The sequence below is a fragment of the Solea senegalensis genome, linkage group LG1 (assembly GCF_019176455.1).
Source record: "Solea senegalensis isolate Sse05_10M linkage group LG1, IFAPA_SoseM_1, whole genome shotgun sequence".
NCBI classification, from domain to species: Eukaryota; Metazoa; Chordata; class Actinopteri; order Pleuronectiformes; family Soleidae; genus Solea; species Solea senegalensis.
Window position 1 is genome coordinate 26,665,251 of NC_058021.1, and position 27,197 is coordinate 26,692,447.

Genomic DNA, 27,197 nt, shown 5'->3' on the forward strand with positions numbered 1-27,197 from the left:
TATTTCAACATATTGCCTACACTTTTTTTTAAATCCTGGAATGTATGAAAATATCTGACAGAGACCTATAGGTGGCGCTTTAGTTCATACCCAGAGAAATGGGCACATGCAGCCCTGCTGTCACATGAGATGCGTTTGAGCATGTGGACGTTAAGGATATTTAAGTACATTTTAGGGACACATTTGTGTCGTCAACATGAAAATATGTGCCACAGTGCGTTCGAGAGGGAAAAAACAAGCACGCAAACAAACGAAAACAAGCCTGCTAATGCCAGTAATGAGCTGTGTGCGTAAAGGCTTCCTCATGCCCACGTTCCCACGTGCTGCATCTGATACCAGATGGCAGCGCGCGCTGTTAAGCACGCGGATTCACCGTGTCTACTTAGTGTAACCTTCCCGACTCTGCTGCTTCCGCGGAAACTGTCACCTCTCAACCGGGAACTTTAAGGTGAGCTCACCTTCACACACACACACAGAGACGCGCGCGTGCTCTCCGGGCTGAGAACACGTTAATGTCATGTTTATGGTCAGAGGGAGGAGGAGGAGGAGGAGGAGGGTGGTGGACTTGTTGCATGTGGTGACACAGACTGGACAGTAAGGTAAGCAGCTGCTGTGACACACGGTGTGTTCGCGTCTAATCCACTTCCCCTGTCACTTTCCTGTTCACAGTGTCTCATGTCATGGACTCGTGGTGTATTGACACTTTTATGACATGGACAGCAGCAGTTACTCTGAGCTGCAGCTCCATGAAGCTAGAGTTTATTCCAAGTAGATCTTTATTGTGCATTCTTGTTAGAAAAGCCACACTTTAAGACTACTGCATTTGTGTGACTTGATAGATTATAATATATTATCATTTTTAATATCAATCTGCCTAAGGTGGTGTTGTTTGAGTCACGATGGAATGTGCAACCGTGCAAACCAAAACAAATATAAATATTATTAACCTTTAACCAAACAAGTCCCATCTTGGCATAAAACGTCTGCATTTGTATTGAGTTGCATGTACAGTGTCCCTCACTTTATTTGGAACCAGTGGCACAGAGTGTCGTGCTGGTATTGCGTCAAAACATTTGATATGTGATGATCTGGTTGTAGCTAGTGCTTATTTCTAACAGCTGGTATCAACAAGGCATTTTTGCCCAGCAAACTCTCGCTCATTCTCCCTTTTTATTTATTTTAACCTTTGTTTCAACCCAAGAGATGTTTGAGTGAAAATCCCTGCTGATCAACAGTCTCTGAAATGCAACCATGCCACATTCAAAGTCACCTAAACCCTATTTCTCTCTCCATTCTGATGCGCACTTTGAACTGTCTATGCCTTAATGCTGCTGTATAGATATATATGTTTACTATCATTTGAGCAGATGTACTTAATAAAGTGGCCGGCGACTGTATAATGTGAGAACATCATGCTTTCCCTTCCCCAACACAGGGCCATGTAGGTAGTTGAACGGAGAACATTTATCAAAATATCATTTGCCTTAAGTTAACAGCAGTTCTACCAAGGTTTTTACTCTCATTCATTCTGCCTTTGGCTGCAGTCATTTCTCCGTCTAATTATTTCCTTTTTACCGTGCACCACATTCGACAGTGATGGATAACAGGTTAAAAATGGACATTTTCTCCTCAGCTAGCGTTTGCAGGATTGACTCATGCACGCATTGGTGTTCTACCCTCAGACCAAAAAGGGCCTTGGAAAGATTGTGTTCCCCTCTGCTTTTCCCATTCCAATCCGATACAGTTTGTCTTCATTGTCGTCTGACGTGAGCTCATTTTCATGATGTATAGCCGAGGCACATCGTCGCGACAGAAGTGTATGTTATGTCAAAGTCGTGCCATCACGATAACAGGCGAGGTTGCAGAGGCAGGTCTTCCAGTAGACCGGCAGTACTGGATTAACCTCTCACTGAATCAACTGTGAAAAGACGGTGGTTTCCCCCAGTGGAATGTTTTTCTTTGTCTTTGCGGAACAAAAAAAATGTCAAATATCAGTATTGCTTCAGTGGAGTGGAGACATGAATCGAAGAAGCAGCCGCGTTTATGCACTTAGTCAACTGTTCAGATGAGGTTACCGCTGAGTGTCGGTTGGTTTTTTTGAGGTCGTGCGTGGATGCGTGGTTGCACGGAACCTGTCATGCTACAATAACACTTGTAGGAAAGTGGAACAGAACTCACAGACGGTGTTTGCTTTGTCTGCCTCATCCCGTTTTCGTGTTTTTAATCTGAGCACAAATATTAGTCAGCGCTTCCTCGTCCTCGTTAGTAATCAGACTGCTTTTCTAGATGCAAAAGACAAACGGTGCTTTAGCAGTCATTTGGCCAAACGTCGGATTTGCGTGCAAGTGAGTCTCTTCCGCTTGTTTAAAGTTGTATTAAGGGCTTTAATTGTAGATTAATCTGACAATTACTTTTCCGATAAGTGTTTATTTTACTGAGCGACACCGCTACGTTCAATCACACGCGACAAAGAGAAGGGAGCGTAGTCGAGGGCCTTTGAGTGAGGAATCCTTTCAACCACAGCTTCACTAATACTGTAACACAGCTCGTATATTGGGATTGAATCATCATCTGACAAAGCCAGCGTCCCGTGATCCCGTCGTCGGATCGTCTCGCTGAAACATCATCTACTTTATAGAAAGACGGGGAACACAGTAAAAGCGGCCATTATATTTTAAAACCTTTTCTCTTGCTCGGGGTGAGCTCACGTCTTGAGTGACATACTTTACAGTTTTCTTCATCGACATTGTGGAATATCTTGTTTTGTGTTGACCCACTCTCTCTCTCTCTCTCTCCCTCTCTTTTGCTGCATTCTGTATTTTCAGTCGTCGCCCTGAGATGGAACAGCTGTGACCTTTACGTTTGTGGGGGGGGCGGGGAGGAGTGAACGCATACGCTTATAAAAGTGTGGTAGCTCAGCGGGAACACTGCAGTGTATCATGTCTGCGGCAATGAATAGAACAATTCCATTCGCACATGTACCGCATTGCCTACTGTAGCATACATGTGCTTCACGTTTTCCTTAAGTCTTGACTTCAGAGGAAAGTTCTTCAGTCTGTTCTCTTTACTTTTGAAGTTACATGCTCCTCCAATTACTGGGGCCACGCAGTCTCCCCTATGGTGTCCTTGGACAGCTCTCGGAGTGCCTGAAAATGTTGCGGACCATTAATTCTGGATTGTCTTCATCTGTTTGCATAATTTTCCCTCCATAACCATTTTCCTCCACCAGTTTCACAGTCGATCCGCTGTGGTTTATTGTTTTTTTTTTCCCTCTTTTAAAAATGTTTGAGTCTTCAAGAGATTTCAGTTTTATATCATTTTTCAATACCGCTGACAGCTGTTAAATTTTTTCTTTTTTTTTTTTCTTTTACATCAGCCTGTTTTATGGTATGCAGCCTGTCAGCTGTGTATTGTACACAGTCTGTGTGCTTTACAGCCTGTGTGCTGATGTTGCCTATTGAACCACATCACCTGCCAGCAGATAGGATTACAGATGTGTTCCGCAATATTTTCTATTCTTTTATTGCGCTTGCCCCAAAGAAAATATATAAAATTCTGAACGCAGCTTAGTCAACACTAAACAGAAAATCAGTTCTGTATTTTAAAAAAGGGAGGGAAGGTGTTTTCTTAAAATCTAAAAGCGCTTTTCCTTGGTTTTTTTCAGTTAGACTAATTTGCTGTCAGGCGGGAGGTTGTTTTTGCAACTCAGGCAGACTCCAGAAATTAATTTATCCAAATAACCAAGTCCTCCTGAGCCACGGAGGTTGGGACACTGAAATGGTCCTGGTAAGCAAAGGCTGCCTTTTGAAGTCTGGAATGTTTTGGCTGACTTAGAGCAGGCGACTGGAGTGGAAGGATCATTTTCACTGACCCATGGGATTTTTAACCATTTTCATATAGCGAGAACAAAACAAAGTGAGGAAAATGCCTGAGCTGATTTGCATCGACTTTGCTATCAAAACCAAGGGGGGAAAAATGAAGTAAAGCTGATTTCGAGGGAGTTGTAGTTTTCTTTTTTTCCCGCTGGTTTGTAGAATCTGCCGGTCATGATATACAATCCTTATCAAGTCAGTGATCTCTGACAGAGACGTACACACAAACTCACACACACCGAATTTTACAAATTATTGCTGTCAAAATCTCATATCATAGAAAAATCCCCTTCATTAGAGAAGTTTAATCACTAATTAGTCGGTCATTTGGACTCCAGGCAAAGCAAATACTAGGTCCATTCTAATAATATACACTTTGATTACACACTCTTATTGTATCAAGGTCCTCATTAGGTTCACACTGTATCATTTGCTCGGCCATAAAAAAAAACATAAACATAGGAGTTACATTATTAAAATTAATTCCTGTTTATATAATGGCCCCTCTGCAAGGACATGTATTAATATGCTAAATGTTGTGCTTTTATTAAGAAAAAAAAGCCCAAGGAAAGGGGAGTGCAGGAAACCAGGCGGACTTGAGTAAAGGGCCACTTGAGTTTCCAGCGTAATAAATAATTCAGGGGTCCTGTGTGATGAGCTGCTGAGGACAGAAATCCCTAATGACAGCTTTTTATAACCTATGACTCAGCTGGCCATTATGCTCCTGACATCCCTGCACAGACCACATCCCCTCTGCTCCTCACTGGCCACTGCTTCACCTACCACATCGACAAAAAGGACTTGTGTTACGCAATATTTTAGTGTTACATTATGCTGAGAAATGACTTTTTATGTATATATGTATATATCTTTTTTTCATTTAAAATGGTAAATGTGATGTGATAAATTGCCATAGATGACAAATGACCCGAGTTCTCGCCGCATGTTGTTCCACAGTTTTTGCTAATTTCACAGAATCCGTTTATTCATTTGTCTTTTCTTTCTGTCGCGTGTTTTTTTTTTATATAAGTTATTAATTTCACTTTCTGCCATTTTTCCTGCGTCAGATCCGCGGTAGAGAGAGCGAACCAGCCTTAATGCCTGTTGCTTCTGCTGTGCGCGTGTGAGGTAAGAGACTTGAATAATTAAGTTTCTTCAGTCTGCTCTCGGTGCCTGTGACTGATCATGTGCTTCAGAGTTTGATTGGCATAATGGCACCGTACCCCCCAGGTAAGGTCATTCTGAGCAACATCTGGGTCGCACCATACATTATGCAACTCCCAGTATGAAAGGCAGAGCCTCATATGGTATTGGTTGATATCATTATTGTTATCATTTCCAAACCCTAGCTCCCACTAAGAATAGGTGGTTAATTTTAGATGCAGAAAAGATCCAATTACCCAGGCCTCTGCTTGTGCTTGTCCCCCGAGTTAGTGCTAGGAAATAAATCTGGTGGCCTTGATTAAGTACCTGACAATAGGGTTAGCACAGGACTAGTGGTTTATAGTAATGCGGCGGACATGGGCAATTAGGCCCACCAAGTAATTTACACTACTTCTTGCAGGCGGTGACCTGCTAAAAGCTCGGGGACCACCGCAGAAACAAAAGAGAGCGTATAGGCAGCGCTGCAGGACCTCCAAACAAAGCAAAGCAATCAAAGATTATAAAAAAAAGTGCGACGCATATTTCAATTTTGTTATGATTTTGGGTTTTTTTAGTGGCACCGTTGCAATTTTCTGCAGAATGAATGATCACGTTTATACGTTGTTGATCTTCTTACGTCAGCGCGCGCCGCTCTTTCCTCGCCGCTGCCTGTTAATTATGAAATACTGTAGGTCTTGTCCATTTCGCCTTTTTTACTGCTTCTTCCTGCTGAATTTGGTGGGAAAGGCTGCCGTTCTTAAATAGGTGTATAAAAGTGAGAGTGTGTGCGGGCATGCTCCCGAGCATTATGTCGTCAGAGCCTAAAAGGCACGGCCGAAGGAAAAATAGCTTGTTTCACACATGATAGACACCTTAACACATGGAGCAACTGGAGTGGAGCATGTGGCTACTTGTCTTTACAGTAGCTGGGCAGACAGTGGCTGTCTTACTCTAGTTGAATACTATTTGTGTCCTTAAATGCTATTCGTTAAAAATTGGATGGTTAATATAGAATCAGCATCGCAATAACAGTGCATAGGATTTGGCAATATGGTATAATAAGTAGTGTGTGTGGGGAAAAAAGAGTCATAACGAGCTGCATGAATCAAAGTATTAATAATGTAAATAAATTAAAGATTTGGACTATAAATTGTTTAACTAATGCGTCTTAAAGATGCCACTTCCACTATGACGGCTCTGCTCTCCTCACAGTATTATGTAATTCTATACCATGTTTGTTATAAATATTCTTATTAGTATGATAATAGGGGTGCACAATTAATTGGAAACTGATTGTGCATGTCTATGGGATGCGCACGGTGGAGAACGTGGCAAGCATTGTTGCCTCGTCGCAAGAAGACTGATGGTTTGTGTCCTTGTCCGAGGCCTTTCTGTGTGGAGTTTTCCTGTTTTTCCCTGTGTGTGTGTGTGGGATTTCTCCAGGTTCTCTGGAGTGCATGTGTTTGCTGCAATTATTTTCCAAACAAAAATCTAACTTGTGACAAAATGGCATTATGATGACGATAATGTGCAGTGCTGCAGGAAGAAGATTCCGAAAAAAATGTCAACAATTGACAAAGGGACCATTCATACAAAAATATGAACCGGAATTGTAATTTGCAATGATTTGCTGCAATATCCTCGCTTTTTATCCACCATACGGTTGCTTTTGATTCTTTCTATGGGTATTTCAATCATCTTTCTGATACACGTCATTAATAATTATACTCGTGTGTAACGTTGAAGAAAATCACTGTCCTCTCCTGCCGGCATGTCTCACCCAAAGATTTAAAAAAATGACCTCATTTTTTTGCTGTAGTTTACAGCGTGGAGAGACTGGCACTCTGTGCCTGTGGCTTATCAGCCTGTTGGTCAGGTCAGCCGTTGGTCTCTCAGAGTGGCAGGACCCCTGGAATAACTCTGACCGCCTTGATCCCCACTGTCAGCACGTTGGCCTTAGTGTGAGCTGATTTCATCAAGGCTACCACAGGACGGTGATTGCCCTGCTCCCCATGACGGACCGCTGCTGGGCCGGTTTCCTCAGCAAGCCTGTTTCACTTAAAAGGAACATGTCATGTTACAGTATGTGCAGAGAACACCGCGTCGATCCGTGGACTTCCTGGATCTCACTCGTTCGCTGCAAAATGAGTCGTGACTCTTCATAATGCAGTCTGTTATTAGTCATATATTTTAAACATTTTCTACTTTCATTCATGTTTTAATGTTTTAATTCAGAGTCCAGCACAGTTGTGCATGGCCGTGGAGTTTTGTCTGTCTATTTTCATCCATGACAAACGGCCTGCAAATAGGAAGAGAAAAGCTAATTGGCATCAGCTCCAGTGATGTAAGCAGCACCAGCAGCTGTGTGTGGCCCACAGAGCTATTTCTGATCTCCATACGTATACTGTACGTTTGTGCTACACCTGCAGCGCGACGTGGGTGTTAAAGACGGACGGGGTTAGCGACACGTCATTCTTTGACAGGTGATTAGTTCAGTCGAGCACAGCTTATATTTCTGCTGCTGTTTGATTGCATTTTCTGTTTTTGATGAGCCAGACATGGAACAAAATGAAAAGTTTCCTGATTAAATAATTGTGAATATTGTAAAATGGCATTGAAATCACTTGACCTTACATTTTGGTGGAAAATAAATACATTTTTGCATTGAATATGCACATTCCTAGTATCTAATTTGGAGATCAGGGTTATCATGATTGGGAAAAAATGTTGTCGCAATAAGATGTTGGATAATTAAAGATTTAGTCTGTTCATTGTGGTTTTAAAATGATCTAACACAAACCTTTTAATAGCAGCGATGTTTTCCCAACATTTTACAGCAATTTACCCGACAAGGCAAAGCTCATTTGCACAGATGCAAGTGTGAACTGGAAAAATAATTAGCATTTCTGCTACTCTTGTTTAATCTCTCATTAGTCTTCGGGTGACGTGGAACAGCCTCGGCCGAGCCTTGCGTTTGCCAATCAGGGGCAGATTGAGTGACAGGCACAGGACAGCACATCCCTGACGTAAACCCTTCCTCTACCGCCACGAAATTAGAGTGGCTGTTGCTACACGCCGCCGCCTCCTGCTTCTACATAAATGAAAATGTAAGCACTCTGGTTCAGAAGTTCACATTTTGGATGCATGCCGGAACTACTTAGGGCCAATGACGTTTTTCAGGAACAGGTGGCCATGGTGACATAATTCTGGCTCACTATGAAGATCCCTAGAAATTAAGCCCCGCTCCTCTGCCAGAAGGTTTATTACTATGTCAATATTTGACTTGTTACAAATGTAAGCCGAATAGAGGGAAAAGACAATGTTAAGATCCCGATGAGGACGTCTTCACGCCGGCAAAATGTCCACAAACAAACAAAATATCACACACGCCGTGTGTCAAGGCCCGGTCGAGAAAAGCTATTTATTCTCGCGCACTGTTAACTACTGGCACGTATGCGTTCGAGTGGAATGCCATTCAGAATGCAGAAAATATATTTAGTTGCCAACAGACAGCAAAAGGCACCAGAGGGTCTAGCCCATGTGTGAGAACAGTTATTTCTGTCACAGTATGGGCTCTCAATTACTGTAATCCGCTGGTTAAGTCCTGCAAGAACATCAGGCCCCATTAACTATTCAGATACGTCTGACGTGACGTTTTTCACAAAAAAATTTCCTGTGTTGGAAATGTTACTTTAAAAAAAACAATTATTTACAGTTGCTGGTTACTTCTACCAAAAAGTAACTGAATCAGTTATTGAGTTACAAATTATAGAAGTAACTAGTTATAAAGGAAAGTAACTAGTTACAAGGGAAAGTAACTATTGCCTTACTTTTAAGTACATTTTAGATGCTCAGAGATTTTGGACCCCACCTCCACTCCCTCTTTGACAGAACTTAAAAAAAAAACGTTTAAAAAAAGGCTCACCGTTCAACAAGTTGTTGATTGTTTACTCGCTTGTGTCGTTGTGTGTGCGACTGCGCTTACGTCCGCGTGTGTGTCAACAGCACCCGCCCAACTCCGCCTCTGATTGGCTTACAATGAAATTTTACTCCTCCTTTTACTACCTCAGCTAATCATCATCACGTACGCGGTTGTCTTGTGTGGAAGAACAGCAAAAAAAAAACACTTTGCCTCTCGGTTTAGAGATGTAGTTGGTTTGATGAAAACAGCTTCAATGAGCTCAGTCAAGAGCGAAGTCACATACATCTTACTCTCCAGTGTTATGTTCCACCTACTGGTAGAAAGGTGCAATAGCAGACATAATGACTATACCATAAGTTACATTTAATCATCTTCTTCTTTCGGGGGTCGCCGCGGCGGATCATCTCCCTCCATCTTGTCCACTCCCTTGGGTCCTCTTCTGTTACATCAACTGTCCTCATGTCCTCCTTCACAACGTCCATGAACCTTCTCTCGGCTCCATCTTCAACATCCTTTGTCCAATATAATCCTTGTCTCTCTGTCTCTCTGACTGAACTGTCCCTCAAATCTAACCCTGTTCGTCTTGTTAACTACATTTAATATGGTACGTAAAAACAAGGGAAGAGGAGAGTATCCGCTTCCCTTTGGTTTGATGGTTAAAAAAAAAAAAAAACCCTGTTTGACAGATTTGACTTATTATTATATTTTAGTGTTTTTTTTAAGCCCATTAATAGGTAGGTGCTTATGGACAGTGGAAATACCCCACAGCTGCAGTCTGGCTGTTGCTCCATATGTGATCCTGCTGTCAGACCCTCAGAAAACACTCAAACTTCCCCACCATTCAGCCATGGTCTATTTCAGCTCCAGTCTTCACAAAGATACTTCTTCCCCCCCACGTATTTTATTTACTTGATATAAAACTACTACTACAACGAAAATATTAGCGCTTACCATGTGGAGAATGTAGATGTAACTCCGCTGTAACACAGAATATTCTGCCTGGGTTTTATTTGGAGAAACCTGTGAGGTCCGGGCTCATTTTGGGGAAGGTTTTATCTAAAGCTGTGCAAATCTAATGGCAAAGCCATGTGATTCAAGGGGGATGAGCTGAGAACAATGCCCAGATAACTGCATTACCTACCAGGTAGGAACACACAAGGGCTGCTGTCCTGAAGCTAGGCAACTGACAGGCCTCCGTGTTTGTATAAGGACACAGTCGAACTGCTCCTGCAAACACACTTTGTCTCACTTAATTGGTGCCTAATTCCTGCAAAGTTGTAATATGTCTCTTCTCTGCCGTACGTAAACAATGGAGGGTGTGTAATGGCCATTTAGGCGTTCAAATAATTGGTTGTGGGAGTTGTGTAAACACTTCTGGACCCAATTTGGTGAAGTCATCTGAATATAAGACCAACTTATTTTTTGATTCTGGAAATGTGAACAGCAACAATATCAGCGAATAGAAATACGTGTTTTTAAGACATGGATATTGTATTTTGTTAGGTTTAGCGTTCACGTTATTTTACATATTTAGATTAAAAGCACTTGGAAAAACATGTGGTTTGTTTTTAATGTTTATTATAGTAAAGCATTGTTTGATAGTTCATAAAATAAATATAAGTCTTACAAAGATAGGTGTATGGATAGTTTTTATTTCAGACACGTACAACATTTACGATGACATTTACATCTCGTCACGTGTTTGAAAAGGAGTAGGCAGAAGTATAAACGTATATGTACCTACCCCCATTCCTATTACACACAACACAATTTATAATAGTACTTGCATCACCAAATATTTACATATTTACAGTATTTTATACAATGCTCTTCAGGTTCTCAGTGCATTTAAACACATTTAAACCATTTCCATCACCGTCCTGGATTAAACTACTGTTCTTTGTCCTTATATTTATTTAAAATGTGTATTTAGCATATTCTTTTAAACTGATATAACCATAATTTAACCCCCCGAGATTGAAACACACATACTTTATTGTATGTGAAACCTTGGTTTGACTTGGTCATTGTAGAATTTCGAGACCCTTCAGCTGATAATTCTTGGTCCTATTGGACGCCACTAATGAAAGCCTCAAGCTTCAAATAAAAAAATAATATGCAATTAATGCTGGAGGTGACAACTTTAATAGATCAGACTTTAATTACTTTTCTGCTAATTAGAATTCTTCTAAGACAGTAAAGTCAATTTATTTATCCGCACATGGACTCAGCTGAAGGACATAAAATGACATAAAACACAAACATTTTACACGTCTTTCACAAAGCGGTGTTATCTGTCCTCAAAAAAAATATTAAAAATAAATACACAGAGTCAGAGTGGGAATTCTGATCTGCTGCCACGAGTGAACAATATCTTTGCCTTTTCTGAGAACTCAAACTTTTTAAATGTCCTGGAGGAGTTCTTGCTCGAGTCCCAAACCTTCTGAGATCTTCTAATGAAGGCTTTACCTTCCAGGCAAGCATATTTCTCCAAATGACAGTAATTTACATATGATGTATTTAGAGCAGAAGAGGGCAGGCTAATTCTATTTAGAGATTTTCCTTTGTTTTAGGAGTCATTAGCAGCTCGCTCAAATCTAATTTTTTCAATTTCATCAGGCCATCTTGGAAAGCCTCTGTGAGCTCATCAGAGAGGAGCATTTATTGCTAAGTGTTCTCTATTGCATTAGCACACAATAAAGCGGCCGGGGACTGCTACAGACGTTTATGCGGAATCCAGTTAACACTCCGCCAATTCGTTTTTTATTGGGACACAATCAATTTTTATTCATTTTAAAGCCAGAATGCCTTCTTTCATTGTGTGCCTACCCCAGCTTATTATGCCCTAAACTAATTACTCATTTGTTTTCACAAGACGCTAATGTTTATGTTAAAGATTTCCTCTTTTTAAACGCGCGCCCCGGCGTGCATATGCATAATGCGAGACTTTGTGCATTTTAAATGCGGGTCTGTCACATGTGTTTCTCATTGTCCGGCATAATAATTGCATTAATTCAATTTGTAGAAACCTGGCAATAACAATAAAATCTGAGTAAGAACACATGGTATGGCACAATGATTTTGAAGAATTACAATGCGTCATCAGACCAGGCCCTTGGGTCAAATCTGGCCTTGACCAAATTTCTTTGGCTCATCTTTTCTAATGTATTGTAGGGTGAGGTCCTACAGTAATCACAGAGAAACCAAAATGGGCCTCAGCTGTTCGCAAGTTATTTAGTGGATCATTATGACGCTGAAACGAGTTCAAATGAGCTGACCAGTATCTCTTTAATGCAAATACATATGAAATCCATCAGGAGTATTTGTTGAAATGATATTACGGCTGTGGAAAAATAAGGTTTATGTAAATGCAGCTTCTTTGAATCTGTCATTTAGATGACACTTAGGAGCTGTCCACACAGGAGAATCTGTGTTTTTATTGTATCAGGGTTTTGTCCACACTGAAATGGCCTTTTATGGGCCCTGAAATGCTTTTATTTTTTAAAATCTCAAAATGCCACTCTTGCGTTTTCGTGTAGACAACCAATATGTTACTTTGAGAGAATAGTAATGTCATGATCCCACTTATTTTCTTTAATTAGTTGCCCTGAATGTCTTCATTCTGTCTCTATTCTAATGTATATTCTTTTGAATGAAGCTTTATTTAAAAAGGTTCTTTACCCATGGTCAACATCTTCTTGTTTTGTTTCTTCTTCCGTTTTTGTGATTTTTCAATAGATTTAAACAAAACTTTAACCTCGCTATTTATTTCGGCGCCTGTTGGAACAGAGAACTTGATCCATGTGTGGCAGGGGGGGAAAAAAAGCAGTACGAGTGACTTCAATGTGTGTGTCTTCACTGTGGTCTGATAATTAGAGTGCTTAAGTGCTCCTGGAGAGAAGACAACTCAGATACCCTCTTCCTCTTCTGCCCCTCCTCGCGTCTTTAATGGCTCCCATTTGACTGTGATATCCTGTATTTGTTTGGTATCCGATGTACCTTGTACCAATCACCATTTACACAGAAGCTTATATTTGGCCTGAAATGTGATGTGGGCAACAGGCTGCCTTGTCTTTTACCCTCATCTTTCAACCTTTGCTGCTTTCATATCAGCAAAAATGCACAGGAATTCCCCATTTCACTTTGCACAAAGAATACTCACAGGTCATACAGTGTGTGTGTGTGTGTGTAGATATTTTCTCCTTAGTTTTGGGATTTATCCTGCCGTGGGATCTGGAATGCTTTCAACACATTGACGAGATGACAAGTTATCATTGATCTGTCCTTACTTAGCGGCATCCATTAAATAATGTATGGGCTCCTCCAGTGCATTACCAGTGCACTCTCCTGTCCTGACCCATTAGAGGAGTAGAGCACTGGGTCCTATAGTGGCTCCAGGCCTTCAGAGGCCTGTGGGCTTCCATTTAATTAAATTATCCCATAATGAAAACTCCCATAATGAGATTAATTTTAATTATTAATTAGAGGCCGATTTGAGGGAGAGGCCGCGTTAAAAATGCATGAACTGGCTAAACATTTTTCAATTCATCGCCTTTTCCCATTGTTAAAGGTGTAATTTATTAAGTGCACTTCAGCTGCTGGAGGTGATGGCGGTGGAGATATTGACGACCAGGCCCAGAGGTCAGTCCAAAGGGCTGCTTGAAGTACTTGAATGTAATTTGATCATGTGCATTTTATCCATAAATGAATGCCCCACAATACACATTATCCCTGAGTGTTTATATAAAATCATGTAGTTTTTTTTTTTTAGTTTTTTTTTAGGACCTTTCACCACAAAGCTTGATGAACTTTATATTAACACCTAAAGGCAGAGAAGTAATCATAATTATGGCGGTAATTCTCTGCTGATGTTTGTGTACCTCCATCAGGTTGGCATGTTGATTCCCCCTGTGTGAGCACATTAGAAGACTTTGGTGGCGGGCCAAACGGAGTACAGGAAGATTGTCGACTGTCGCACAGTGTGAAATTGTAATTAGCTGGCATGGAAGTGTGTTTATTTGAGTTTCTGGGCAGGAGAGACGGTGGTACAGTTGAGATCCGCCGGTAAGGCGATACATTGCTGAAAATAATCAATTTTTTGTGATTTAAATGAGTCAATTTTCACATCTATACAAGTTTTCTGTCAATTGACAGGAACTTTTAAGGCGGGCGAAGTGGCAGATGTGGCTTCGGGGGACAAGAATGTCATTGGGATGGTGAGCCGAGTGCATTTATCAGGCCTTCATCAATACTTGATTAATAATTCAGGCAGAGTCTGGTGGTTCTTCAGGGCAGGGTTTCAGCTAGCTTGTCATTTTGCAAATTGCATAGTCATCATGCAATGGAGGGGCCCGGCTTCTCGGAGACTCACAGTTGTGAACGCGGGCTGACCTGCGGGGGGTTTTCGTAACAGGTAAAGCAAGAGCGCGATCCAGTTGTGGTTGCATTGTTTCCAGGTATCCACAACAACAACAACACAGCACAGAAACAGAACAATGTGAAGTCAGTGGGAATCGACTCTCTTGCCAGAAAGCAAATTATTCTTAAGCCCACACATAATCTGAAGCAGACACAGCAAGAGATGAGCATAAATGCCTGTTATGTGTAAAACTTACAGGAAAGCAGCACATTTCAGGAAGTCAAAGTGTCCCTGTTTGTTCTAGTCCTTTAACAGATGACTTCCTTTGGTTTACGACAAACAATCAGGCATTTCTTTCCTTTGTGATTTGTTCAGTGTGCCCAGGTCCAGGTGCAGCATTAGCGGAACATTCTGTGACCAGTGAATGAGCCAACCCATCAATTACCTCAAGACAGCTCTGTGATAATTCCCCCTTCAGCCAAATGGGCTCCTCTAATTGCCCTGACCAGTATTACCTGTTCCAAAAGTGCGCTATTCTTCCACATTGTTTCCAAGGCAACTGCAGTTCTGCTGACCTATAAAAAGTTGCCACTTCTGTAACTGATCCGCGACGAGGTGGCTGTTTGTTTCCATGGCAGGGCTTGGCAGATATTTATAGGTCTATCTTATCTGGTATGACACATTAAACATTAGCACACAGTTTTGCAGTCATTCATTTCAAATTAAGAAATTCTTTGGTGCCTTTTGATAGAAATGAAAGAACGTTGACTGGATGCTTTGAGAACAGAAAACACCTGGGGCTTCAGCAAGTCACCAAGTCGAGAGGAAGCAAACGTCACACTCCCGCACTGTTTTCCCACCATTGGCTTTTTTCCCCCTCAACGCATGAAGCGGATTGTTGTAGCGAAATGTAATGTTTATTTTGGAGTCGGATGCATTCCCCCGGATGACCGGCATTCTTTGTTGCGGTTTGGTTTGTGTTTCTTGCAAAGATGTTCATAGCTGCTGGTACCGATGAGTCATGCGTTCGTTGTCATAGGTCCTCGGCAGTTCATCACACCTCCCCTCGTCTCTATCAAAGGGTTAATCAGGAAACCCTCCACGTTAGAGTGATCATTTATCTCTGATTCACAGGGGCGGTCATGTGGATCACAGATAAAGGTGTATTAATTATCAAAGGTGTCATTAAGAGTTCATGAAGAGATTTCCCTCCAGGCATTTGGCAGATGTTAGATGTTAACTGTAAAAGCTGTGTCTGACTTTTAAGTTCTCGTCACTGTCTTTACTATGTGTCGTTGTTAACTGTATTTAATCCAGAAGTTGTTGGTGAGATCAGCTTAAGACGAACAACATGTGAACATGAAGCAGTGCTGCTTCTTGAAAACCAAATGTAGACACTGTAAAGGAAAAAAAAAAAAAGGTTTGAGTCCACAAATGAGATTTAAAGAGGCTACACAACAGATGGAATGAGATGGACTTTCAAAAGTGGAGAGATATCAATAGGAATCCATTTAGTTTATGGACTAGATACATTACCTTAACTAACAATCAATCATTTCTGTCTTTAAAGCTTTTTAATGCACACAGATCTGACCTGTCGATACATTCTCAGCTTCACGGCCACCCTTTAACACCGTTGTTGTGGTTACTCGTCTGCCGTCATCCGTTTGGTACTTCCTCCTTGAAATGCAACTTTTACCGTACAGTCTTCCCCTGGATCGCCGTTGCATTCCCAGTAACATTCTCCAGCAGGAGAAGATGAAACGCTCCCAATGGTTAACCACTTTAGGAAAACAACACAGTTTGGCTCAACAGTTTGTGGAAGAAAACCGACTTTTAAAGTCCATTGTCAAGAAAGAGGTGATGCAATGTGTTTGCCTTTTATTGAGCAACTGTTTTTTTTTTTTTTTTTGCTCAACAGAAGAAAAAAAGAATTCCACTCTTTTATGTTGTTGTTTGACTGCGATTGTTTTGTCCTTCTAAAAGTATAGTGTTAGTCATGATATAGCCTCAGGTCATACGCACTCAAACTGAGAAATACTGTAAACCCATCTGTGGAATAAAGAAAGAAAGAAAGAAAGAGAGAGAGAGAGGAAGTAGCAAAGTATGAGACTGTAAGCAGTTCTTGTTAGATGAGATAGAACATATTTTCTCACACTACAAAGACGGAGTGTGCTGCAAGGAGTGCGTTGCAAATTCCATTTCCTCATGGAGGAAGTCACCTTTTAACAGGGCCACCGCTGTTCTGAACACATCAAGAGGAAACAAACATGGAAAGTTGGCATATCTTCTAGTCCAGTCGGCCCCATTGATGTCTCTCACAATGATATGTTTGTCCAAATGAGCTGCATTAGAGAGCCCGAGGTCTCGGGGAAAGACGACTAACATTCTCGCTGGTGAAAGAATCGCCACTCGTTTCCAATAGATTCCTCATAATGTGTTTGTTAATCCCTCCTGCTTTGTGTGGCAGTGTTAGCGCTCTCCTCACTCGGACGATGCCGTCTTTGTTTTGTCATATGCAAAGTTACTCGGACAGCTCTTCCTGTCCGCTGGATGCTGATAGTGCGGCAGTCTGTACTCTAGTGAAAACAATAAATGAAAGGTTGTCTCCCTTAGTCACGATGACTGCAGCAACACGTACCAGACGCATGCACAGGAGTCACCATGAGGTACTTTGCGGTTAGCGTATTAGCATATACATCAGCACCTCTCCTGCACAGTCTTGCACCGTGATTATCCCACTGGTTATTTTGGACGTGCCTCGTGTCTCTTTGACACCAGCGCGAGCGGAGGTACCTGCTCGTTTGGCGTGCCGCTAATAGTTCGCGCTGTCCTTGGGGGGGCGCGAAAAAACTGCGCAGCTCAGCATGTTTCCCGCTGTTCTATAAGACGAGTGACATTTGGTGTCCGGATAATCCGAGCCTCCGCTTCTTTAAGTGCACATGCATAAGGAGGCTCGGGGCAGACAGATACGCCCAGCTGTTAAGTCTGTCCAGGAGTTAGAAGTTACTGAAAACTGGTGTCCAATGGCAGTGCCCATTTATCACTGCAAATAGCCCCCGCTGTGTCCGCCTGCACTTGCTTCTTGGAGAACAAATGTGAATGTAGGTTAAATATAAGTTATTTTCCGGTCTGAGGCATTTGTGTTTTATTTATGTCGGATAGATGGCTGATTGGTAATACCCACGGGCTTAAATAGTCTTGTCTGTGCTTTTGTATCATCCCTTGGCAAAGGCAGCAGCGTAGCCTGAATGTGGAAGCATATTCTGCCAGTGAGACAAACTGGCTCGCACAGGACTGCCTCTTTTGTAACTGTATTCAGTCACTGAGCAGAATGGCACGGACCCAATCTAAAGTGGCTTTCATCCGTCCAATTCAAACAGACGTTTGACCCCGGACATTTGCCTAATGTGTTTTTGTTATGTGTACTCCTGGCTTCACAAATGTCACAGTGGCTGGACTAGTGGGGGTTTGGTTTGTTACTCGGGGGAGTGTGTGTGTGTGTGTGTGTGTGGGGGACTGGAACAGGGCCTGCCTGAGGGGTGGGGTTGCAAGGCAGCAGTTATGTCTATAACCTCTGCATTTTGTACTCTAATCCCCCGGGAGTTGGTGGTGGTGGTGGCGGTGGTGGTGGTGTGGTGAACATAAGTTCCCAGTGATGACCCCCCACCATCCCAACCCCATCCCCATGGGCCAGACCCGCTGCCTGCTGATCAGCGGCTTGTCCCCGGGGCCCCGGCGCTCCGCTGACCAGGCCCCAACTGGACAGGCAGCTGTGGAGGAGACGGGGAGTGCCACATTTCTGGCCGCCTGGGTTGTGCAAGTTAGAAGCCAACCCCCGGACAGTTGAGGCAGTCCCGACAAATGCTGCCATTAGAGAGGTGCTGAAAATTTATTACCAATCATATCGGTATTTTAGGGCGCAGTGCAAGTTGAGTTTCTGTCTCTAAGTGTAATTATCAGATTTTGGGGATTTGTGTGTGTGTTTGATGTTTGAGTGTCGGAGAAGTGCAAGAAATGTTATTTTCATAATCGATTAATCTGACGGTTATTTTCGTTATTCGTCTTGTTTGGTCCATAAAATGTCAAGAAAATGTTGATTGGTGTTTACCAAACCTGGAGATGATGGTGTTCACAAAGGTCTTGTTTTGTCAACAAACCAAATTGATTCCTTTTTAATGATTTATTTGTTTCATGGAGCAGAAAATACATAGTATTCACATTTAAGAAGCTGAAAAATTAGAGGGCTTGTTCGATGAACTGATGATCAAACCAGTTGACGATTCATTTTGTAATCGATTAATCAAATAATCCATGCAGCCCTAATGTATTGTTGTCTTATTTGCTAAAAAAACTGTGCAGGATTTTCACAATAAAGCAAATCAGAATATTATCACTTTGAACGACTATTGCTTCTATGTTTATGTCACACATTGAATCAATTTAATCCAATAAAGTCTGCTTGTTGTGTAATAAATGCCGTTATATCAGTGCCATTACTACAATAATGCTATAGCCGTGGCTCAAATACAGCTTTGTGTTGACAAAAAATCCTTAAAATGATTTGCCCACTGAGAATCACATTACTGAGTCACTGCATTGTTTACTTTATAGTCGTCTCTTAAAAACGAACAAAACCTTCAGTGTTTCTTACGTTTGCAAAACTGCAAATAAATACACAAATGATGAGTAAAAAGTGAGGATGTCTACTTCACCCAAATATTTATTGATCCCAGTTGAACATGGAAGTGTGTTATTCTAAGGTAGGCACCAAACTAAATATCTATCAAACGAGCCATTTTAAGTGACTTATTCGTCCAAATTTACTCTTTATTCTCCCTCATCCTTTAACAGGCTATATATTCTGAGCGTGACGCCCGCGGTGATACTTCCAGCCATAGTGATGTCTCATTATGAGTAATAGGTCTCTAAAGTGTGCTTGTTTGGCTTTTTTTGGGCCATCGGAGAGCAATAAAGTGTCTGTCTGAGGATTTTCGGGGTCCTCATAGACTTTTCCCAGGTGTGCCTCACTGGTCATAAAGTACAACTTTTCTCACAAGGTACATTCACAGATAAATGTGCCTACTGAGCCTTTTTCTGACTAAGTACTAGTTTTTTTTTTTATATATTTAGTTTGCAAGCTAATGTGTGCTTGCTATGTTTTATGTGATCCATGAGAAAAATTTCACAACATGTCCCCCTTTGTTTTGTTTGGAAGCAACAGTCGGGTCACTCTGTTCATTTACATTTGGTGATGTCCGCTGAGGTTAGCCGTTTCCTTTGTTCCTCTTTTTCTGTCAAGGGAAAGCGCTCGTGTATTTTCAGGTTGAGGTATTCTGTGTTTACTTTTGTCACTGTTTCTTGGCGAGGCGGGCCAACCTGATGTTTATTTATAAGGAATTCAGGCTTCACTTGGAACTTTTATTCCCCACATGAAAGCACTCGACTTGCTACTAATTTACCTTGAGTGATTTCAAAATTATCTGTCTGTGCTGTCAAAGGGTTTTTTTTTTTGTTGTTGTTTTTTTTTTTGTGGCGGCAACTTGTCATCATCAAAGATTTTCTGTGGAGTTTAATGAAAGCCCCGGGTTAATGTTATATTGTATAAACTGGAATACATCACCTTAACATGTTTCTTGGCCTTGAAATTAAGTCGGTTGCCTTTTTTGTTTTCGCTGTGGATGCTGCAGCAGCCGCTGTTGCTATGCAAGTGGCTTTCTCAGTCCATATTACAGAGCGCACATGAAAACACAAGCAGTTGGGAACGGAAGAGGAATGGAATAATTTTGAGAATGATCTTGAATTTCCCTGAGTCATCACTGCTGCTCTGCTTTAACTAGCACATGTCACTCCGTGGCGCTTGGTTATTTTCAACAGGAAACTATGCACATTGAACAACTTACAGAGCTCTTTGACAAATTGCCATGCAGCAAACTTAATGTCCCACTTGTGTCAGCAGCAAGGCTGAAGGCTAGAAGGAGGGTTTTTTTTTTTTATACATATATAATTTATTTTCCCTTTAGTTAATAGGTGAACACTTCACCTGGTAATGCCTGTGTAAATATATAAAAAATCTGTTATTTTATCCAAAGTTGTCCCAAGTTCAAATTTCAAGTATAATGCTCTGCTGAGACTTGTGTCAAAAAAAGGAACTCGATCGCCCCCCCCCCCTCCCGTGTGTGACATTGTATAAACACTGTAGTAGCTCTACCCAAACAAATTTGCAGCATATGCATATGAAAATATTGCAACTGTGTCACTGGGGGTGTTGGCATTTTGTTTCATCTGTGCCCCTTGATTCCCTGTCACGCCGCTCCTGCTTCTTTCACACTGTTTATGTTGCCTTTTGTCAAGATAAGTAAACTCACTTTACTTCCATGTCCTCCTTTAAGGAGACACAGAGGGGTTTTGGGGTGGGGGCATTTGAGACTTCCCAACTATTCAGAAGGCTTCCAGTGAGACGTACATTAACCCGCGCCATTCTTTATCTCCGATCCGCCATCAGCCGTTTAGACGAAGTGAGTCTATTTTCATGTGTGTGAGAAGCTGAGTGGATAACCTGTTGGCAGTGGGAGATAGTGCCGATCTCTCTTCACTCTAAATTGCAGGCAGGCATCCTCGCAAGCCCCACATGAAGACCACTGAGTCCCATCAAGATAATCCTTAATAAAGAACGGCTTCACATTTAATCTTATCCCACTTCTCAAATGTCTTACTTGATATAGTTTTTGGCAAGTGGCGTTTTAGCGCTGATGTGCGTTGGACACTATCAGGGAATCTTTTGTTAAGCTTCCACTTGGCACATGACGCGACCTCAAGGGTTTTACATCGTAGCAGCTTATTTCTCGTAACTTGCGCATGTTTTTGGGGGTGTCTTTGTGCCTCTTTATAAGTGTTATGTTTTAGTTTTGGCCTAATGACGCTCAAAATGAGCCGAAATCAAACCCGTATACTGTCAAACATAACAATAGTACAGCTGCCAGGTTAAGTGAAGCCTTGATTCAAAACAAACTACTTTGTTAGGAGTATCAGTACGAAGGATCTGACTCGAGTCATCGTGACATAAACAACCATGGATAAAGACGTGGAATTTGAAAATAACTTCATTGCAAAATGACATCTCCATCTAATTTTATACATCTGCTTATTGGGCAAAGGACTAATTCACTAAACCTCACTGCTGTGTGAACACCGCCGCTATTAGAAATAGTCACTCGAGAGTCCCCGAGCATCTATTAGTCAATTGAGTTATCTGTTACCTGGTGAATGTGCAATATATTTCATGCTCCGATACTGAAACTTAAGCCCGCGGATTCATCTGTGGGTTGTTGGTGTGGAAAAGGAGGCAGCGCTTGGATTTCCAGCTCGTCCCCATGCATCATTTCTGCAGTGTATTTAAATCAGGAGCACTGATCTATTTCTGTCAGCTCCTTGTTGACTACTGCTGCACAGAGGTGGCTCACCGTTGACCTGCTTCGAGTTTGGGTTGTGAACCCGGCAGCTGATCAAGGCGTAAATGGCTCATTTATCGGCACTTTTTTGATGGAAAAAACATGTGCCTCGCAGTACAAACACGTATGATTGTGCTCTTTCCGTTAAACGCATGATAAATGTGTATATCTTGTCATCACCCCGTGAGTAGTAGGTAACGGAGATATACAAGCGGTGCATAATAGACGTTGGGCCAACACAGTGTACTATTCTTTTAGCTATGGGTGTTCTTTTTCTTTCAGCACCTCTTTACCACACTAAATGTATGGCTTCCTCTTCCTTGACAATCATTTTTCAGCGTCGCAGTTGGTGTTTTCGCCCTCCCGTTTTTATGATGTGAAAATTCAATTTTAAATGGTCCATTGCCCTCGCAACCATTCATTATGCAGAACGGATATAAAAGGCAGAAAAAAAAATTGCACAAGCCTCATCACCAGCTTAAACAAATCACCAGTTTGAAGTCATCAGTAGCCGCGTGGCTTTATTTAGCAGCTTCGCACAGTTGAAATAATAACCTGGAGCAGACAGAAGGCACTCATTACCTCGCACACAGACGCGGTGTGTATGTGTTGACGGAGGACTTCCACTAGGCTGCCGCGCAGACGGACAGAGCCGGGGCGCTCGGGCCGTTGTTAAAACTTCAGCCCCCCGTCCCCCGTCCCCTCAGCTAATGACCTGAACTCTTGTTTTGTCTCTCGACTTCCTCTGCGACGGAGAGAAATCCAGCAGTGACCTAAGACTCACGGGAGAAAGCAAAAAGAATGAACCAAAAAAAAAAAAAAAGTGGTTTGTGGTGGTGGTGGTGGTGGTGGGGGATGACAAAACAAGAGAGAAAGGGGTAGAAAAGAGTTGGCCCTCGGGGTGTGTGTGTGTGTGTGAGCAGAGCCTGGTCTTCCAGTGGACATATCTGCCATTTCATTGTCTTGCGTCTCCGCTGATACAATCTGGAGATGACTCTATTGCTTAAAGCTGTGAGTGAATGACATATGGGGAGCTGGTGTGAGGCACAACTCCCGCGTGCCTCCTCCAGACCCAAAGTCTTCCTGTGAGCGAGCACTGAGCAACTTTTTCTGCTTTTTCAAACAGCAGCAGCAGCAGCAGCAGCAGCCTCCCTCTCTCCCTCCCTCATTCACTGCCTTTCTCCCTCCCACCCTCTCCGTTTGCTCTCTCTCTCTCTCTCTCTCTCTCTCTCTCTCTCCCTCTGTCTTTTTTTCCCTCTTCCTCAGACACTCACTAGTCACTGCCTGAAGCAGTAATCGGACAACTCTCTTTCTCACTAGGACTGGGTCTCCTGAGATAGCGCGCAGGGCTCCACGGGTTCCACCGCCTAAAATGAAAAAGAAAAAGTAGTCTTGTCGTTTACGTTCATTGTGCGGCGAACTCGACCAAACACCTGAAGAAGAAGTGTTTCACTTAAAGACCTCGCTGTCCATTCTGGTGGACTGAACACTCTCTGTCTGAAGAAGATTTTTCTTTTCTTTTTTTTTTTTTAAGAAGAGATAAGACGGGATAAACACACTGGCATTCAACCATAATTGTAGTGAGTATAATTCAAATTGACATTTTTATGTTTTTATCTGCGTCTCGATCTTTCTCATTTTTGAGTACGCCTGGAGTGTGTGAGTGTGTGTGTGTGTGTGTGTGTGTGTGTGTTTGTTAATTTGCGTCTTCTTTTAATTTGTGATATAATACAGATCATTTATGTCAACAAAGTGCTTGGAGTGTAGCTACATTTCTGGATTTATTCTGTCAATAATGTCAGATTTTTTTGTTTGTTTTCGCTTTTTATTTTTTTCAAAGAAACATTTCTCATCAAGAACGTCTTTATTATTGTAAAATGTTAAAACTACATGCCTATAGAGACAAAATAATAAAAGAAGGGTTTAGTGGCAGATTTAAGGCAAATATTTTATTATATAAATATTATATAAGCCAGTGTTTATTTTGAATTTTGGTGAAAGTAAATAAAACCCACTTTCCTTTAATGGAAAGGTAATTATTTAGTTTAAAATATTTGGCACGTTAGAATTAAAATAATCATAATATCACACTTCTACTATATTATACTGATAATAATAATAATAATAACATTATTATTAATAATAAAAAATATATATATTTGTAAAAAAAAAATGTCATTCATTTTCTTGTAATTAAACTAAAATTTTAAACTTTTTAACTTTAAGATTTGCCCTTTTTCCTGTTTTAGAACATGTAATTTACATTTATGATCAGACAAGGACAAACATGCTGGAGTCTCTTCTTTTTTTTCTGGACTGGCAGAACAAACAAAAAAGGCCTAACACAGTTAAAGCAGTTGACGTCTAATGCCATCTGCTGCGGCCAGGAATGCTGCGAGAGGCTCCCAGTGTCTGACCACGGCAACAGGCCTCGGCTCCCGGGGGCCGCGCTGCCTCTCCGCTCGCCAGCGTTTCACGTGTAGTGGAGATGACTCAGCCGCTGTAATCGCTCGCCCTCTCTAATTGAAGGATGTTCTGGTTTAATGTTGTGTGCATGATCACAGGGCCTCCCCCCCGAATTATCCTACGTGTACGTGTACGTGTTTTGAGGTGCGTTTCATCCCTGAAATTTAGATTTCTTTCCTTTTTCATCTTGTCATTTTCAAACACATGCACTTCTCTCTCTGTGTTTAGAGAGGTGTGTGTTTTTGCAGATGAAAGGGAGGAAATGGAGAGGTTAGGAAAGGCTGGAGCGAGACAGACTGCTTTTGCAGAGTGGCCTCCGCTTCACCGTGTAGGCAAACATGACAGTGTGTGTGTGTGTGTGAGAGCGGCCTGCTGCAGCCATTCACTCACACAATAACCTTATTTATCCAATTAACAGATAATGAGCAGGCTGATTTGGGGCTGTTTGCACTGTGTATTTGCTTTGCACGGGGGGGGGAGAGATCAGCGTCTCTATCTCTGCCTCGCTGCGGAGGTTCATGCATGTGTAGCAGCAGTGTGTAAAGGAAAGAGTGGTCGGTGGCATTGTTTGCCCAAGGCCTGATGCCTTCCGTATGGATGTGTTTAGCCCCGGCCGAACCCCTCGGTCTATTCTCTCAGGGAGGAGATTGAAAACGGTGAAAGACACAGAGGGCTAATTGATCAGACGGGAGAGGGGGAAGTAAGAGAAAGAAAGAAGAAGAAGAAGAAAATGGGTGACCTCCTATTAAGTAGCCCATAGTGGACGAGCTTGTTTACTAAATACCGCGGGGGTGTTATTTTGTGAACACGCCACTGTTTGGATCTGGAGGTTGTGGCTGAAAGAGCAGGAAATGAGCTCTAAAGATTTCTGATGATCGTCATCGCGGGGTTGTCGGTCACTAATACCCCACTTGTGTGTTTGTTTGTAAATGGCACCGTGTTTACGGCGAGCAGGGATAATTGGGAAGCTGCTGAGCTGTACGTCTAAACACATACTGTGTTTGTGTAGGGAATGAGTTGCAGGAATTGCAGATGTGCCTGCAGACCTTTACACACAATTATTTTGTAAATTAGTACGAGCCTCTGCAGTGGCGATATAAATGATGTACGTTATCAGTTCCTCAAACGCAGCACATCTCTGTCTTAGAGAGAATTTGTCGCAAGTATTAAGGTGATTTAGTCCCCTTTCATCTTTGCGTTGCCTCCATCGGTCTGCGGTGGTCTCAGTGGTGGGCAGGTTGTGATAAAAATGTGCACCTTAAATCTTGTTTGATGGCCCCAGAAAAAGGCGAGCTGGCCTTCTGGAAATAATTTTGAAGGTTGAAGAGCACGGTATTAACAGATTTAATGTAGCCATGGAGTGAATTGTTGGAGTGTCAGACTGCACTGAATGAGAGAGAGAGAGAGAGAGAGAGAGAGCGACAAATTGCAGCCAAACACACAAACACATAATTAAGTGTTTCATTTTCAGAATTTGAAATTTGAATTTCTATTTAATTATTTCTTTATTTTATTATTTAACACATTTTTTTTTTTTTTTTAGTGCTAAAATGAGGCCGAGTGTGTACTGTGAAACGCACATTCTATAGATGCTATAGATATCTCCTCTGAATGATGTAACGTTCGTGGGTAAAAAAAAAAAAGAAAAAAGACACCAGCACCCATTTTAATGTTGCACTCGCTGGCAGCCGTCATTTTTCTCCAGTCACATCAGTGAAGTGTAGCATTTTTTTTGCAAACTGTGCCTAATTCCAATCACATCTGTGTCCAATTGTTGTCTGCATCTACATTCTTTGTGAGTGGATTTATTTTTCCTGGGCCACCATGTGTATTCAGCTGACCAGCTTAAGTGGGGATTAGTTGTTTTTTAAAGTTACATTTTTTTGATCAGAGCATTGTTTTTGCAAAAAGATGTAACTCACAACACATGGCGCGCCTCGTCTGTAAAATAAAAATACTATAAAATGAACTATCAAAGATGATAGAAATAGGAATAATAGTCACATCTGCTGTTCTGTCGTTGTCACACTTATTTATTACTGTGTCAAACTAAACTTTAAAAATAGGAAAATAAATAGAATTCACTTTCAAACAAACCAAAAAATGTGACAGTTCAGTTATAAAATGGGTAACGCTCACCTCTGTAGTCAGGCAGCAGCAAAAGGACAAATGATTAGTGCCAAGTCAGACAGCCTGCATGTTATGCTGAGGTGATGCATCCTAAAAGCTTGGCGGACTGTGTTTACCTTTGGAGACGCAGATCTTGAAATAAGGAAAGGGGAAACAAAAAGGGCTTGCAAACAACCGTAAGTGAAGCGTGTTGTGGCACTTCTTTCTTTTCTCTCCTGATGACACTTCCAGCGCTTCATCCAGAACTCGGCTTTGTTCTCGTCGGCTTCAAAGACCGCGGCGGTTCAGGTCGAACGAAAGGAGCACATCAAAGATACTGACTGCAGTCACCTTTTTTTTTTTTTTTTTTTTTTTTGTTTGTTTTAAACAATAAATATTTAGCAAGGCAGAAGAAAGGACTTGGTTTTGCTTTAAAATCCCCCTCCTCCTTCTCGTCTTCCTCATCCTCCTCTCTCTTTTCACCTGGCTGGTTTCACCTGCTGGCATTGGCTCAGACACCGGCATGGTAATGGCTTCACTGGCTTGCACTGCTGAACACAGGAACCAGCCACTACACACACACACACACACACACACACACACACACACACAGACACTCTATCCCACATCAACCCACCACAGATCTCTCTCACAACTCCCCTCCCCGACTCTGTGATCGCTGTTAATGTGCTGTGGCAAAATGTGTTTCTCTTTCGTCTTTTACGGCTCCTACTTCTGTCCACTTTCCTTTCCAGTTGTATTGTGTTGTACTTTTGTTTTTCTTGTACATCCCCTCTGCACATTTCAGTATTGTGAAATGCCAGGAGGAGGCACTGCTGCTCGTGGGCCGTGGATTCTTAAGTGAAAATGAAATG

General features: G+C 41.9%; 1 protein-coding gene across 15 annotated transcripts in view; it reads left to right on the forward strand.

Annotated features, from left to right (window-relative positions):
• The first annotated feature begins 326 nt into the window (after nt 1-326).
• The window catches only part of eya1 (EYA transcriptional coactivator and phosphatase 1), a 59,403-nt gene continuing 32,532 nt past the window's right edge, over nt 327-27,197 (forward strand). For 13 of the 15 annotated variants that reach the window (XM_044032521.1, XM_044032548.1, XM_044032557.1 and 10 more), the window contains exon 1: nt 23,267-23,327. The gene's annotated coding sequence lies outside the window, so the exon portion shown is untranslated. Of the gene's footprint in view, nt 449-23,254; nt 23,328-27,197 lie in introns of those variants that run through there. The other 2 variants (XM_044032511.1, XM_044032495.1) reach the window with 2 other exon arrangements.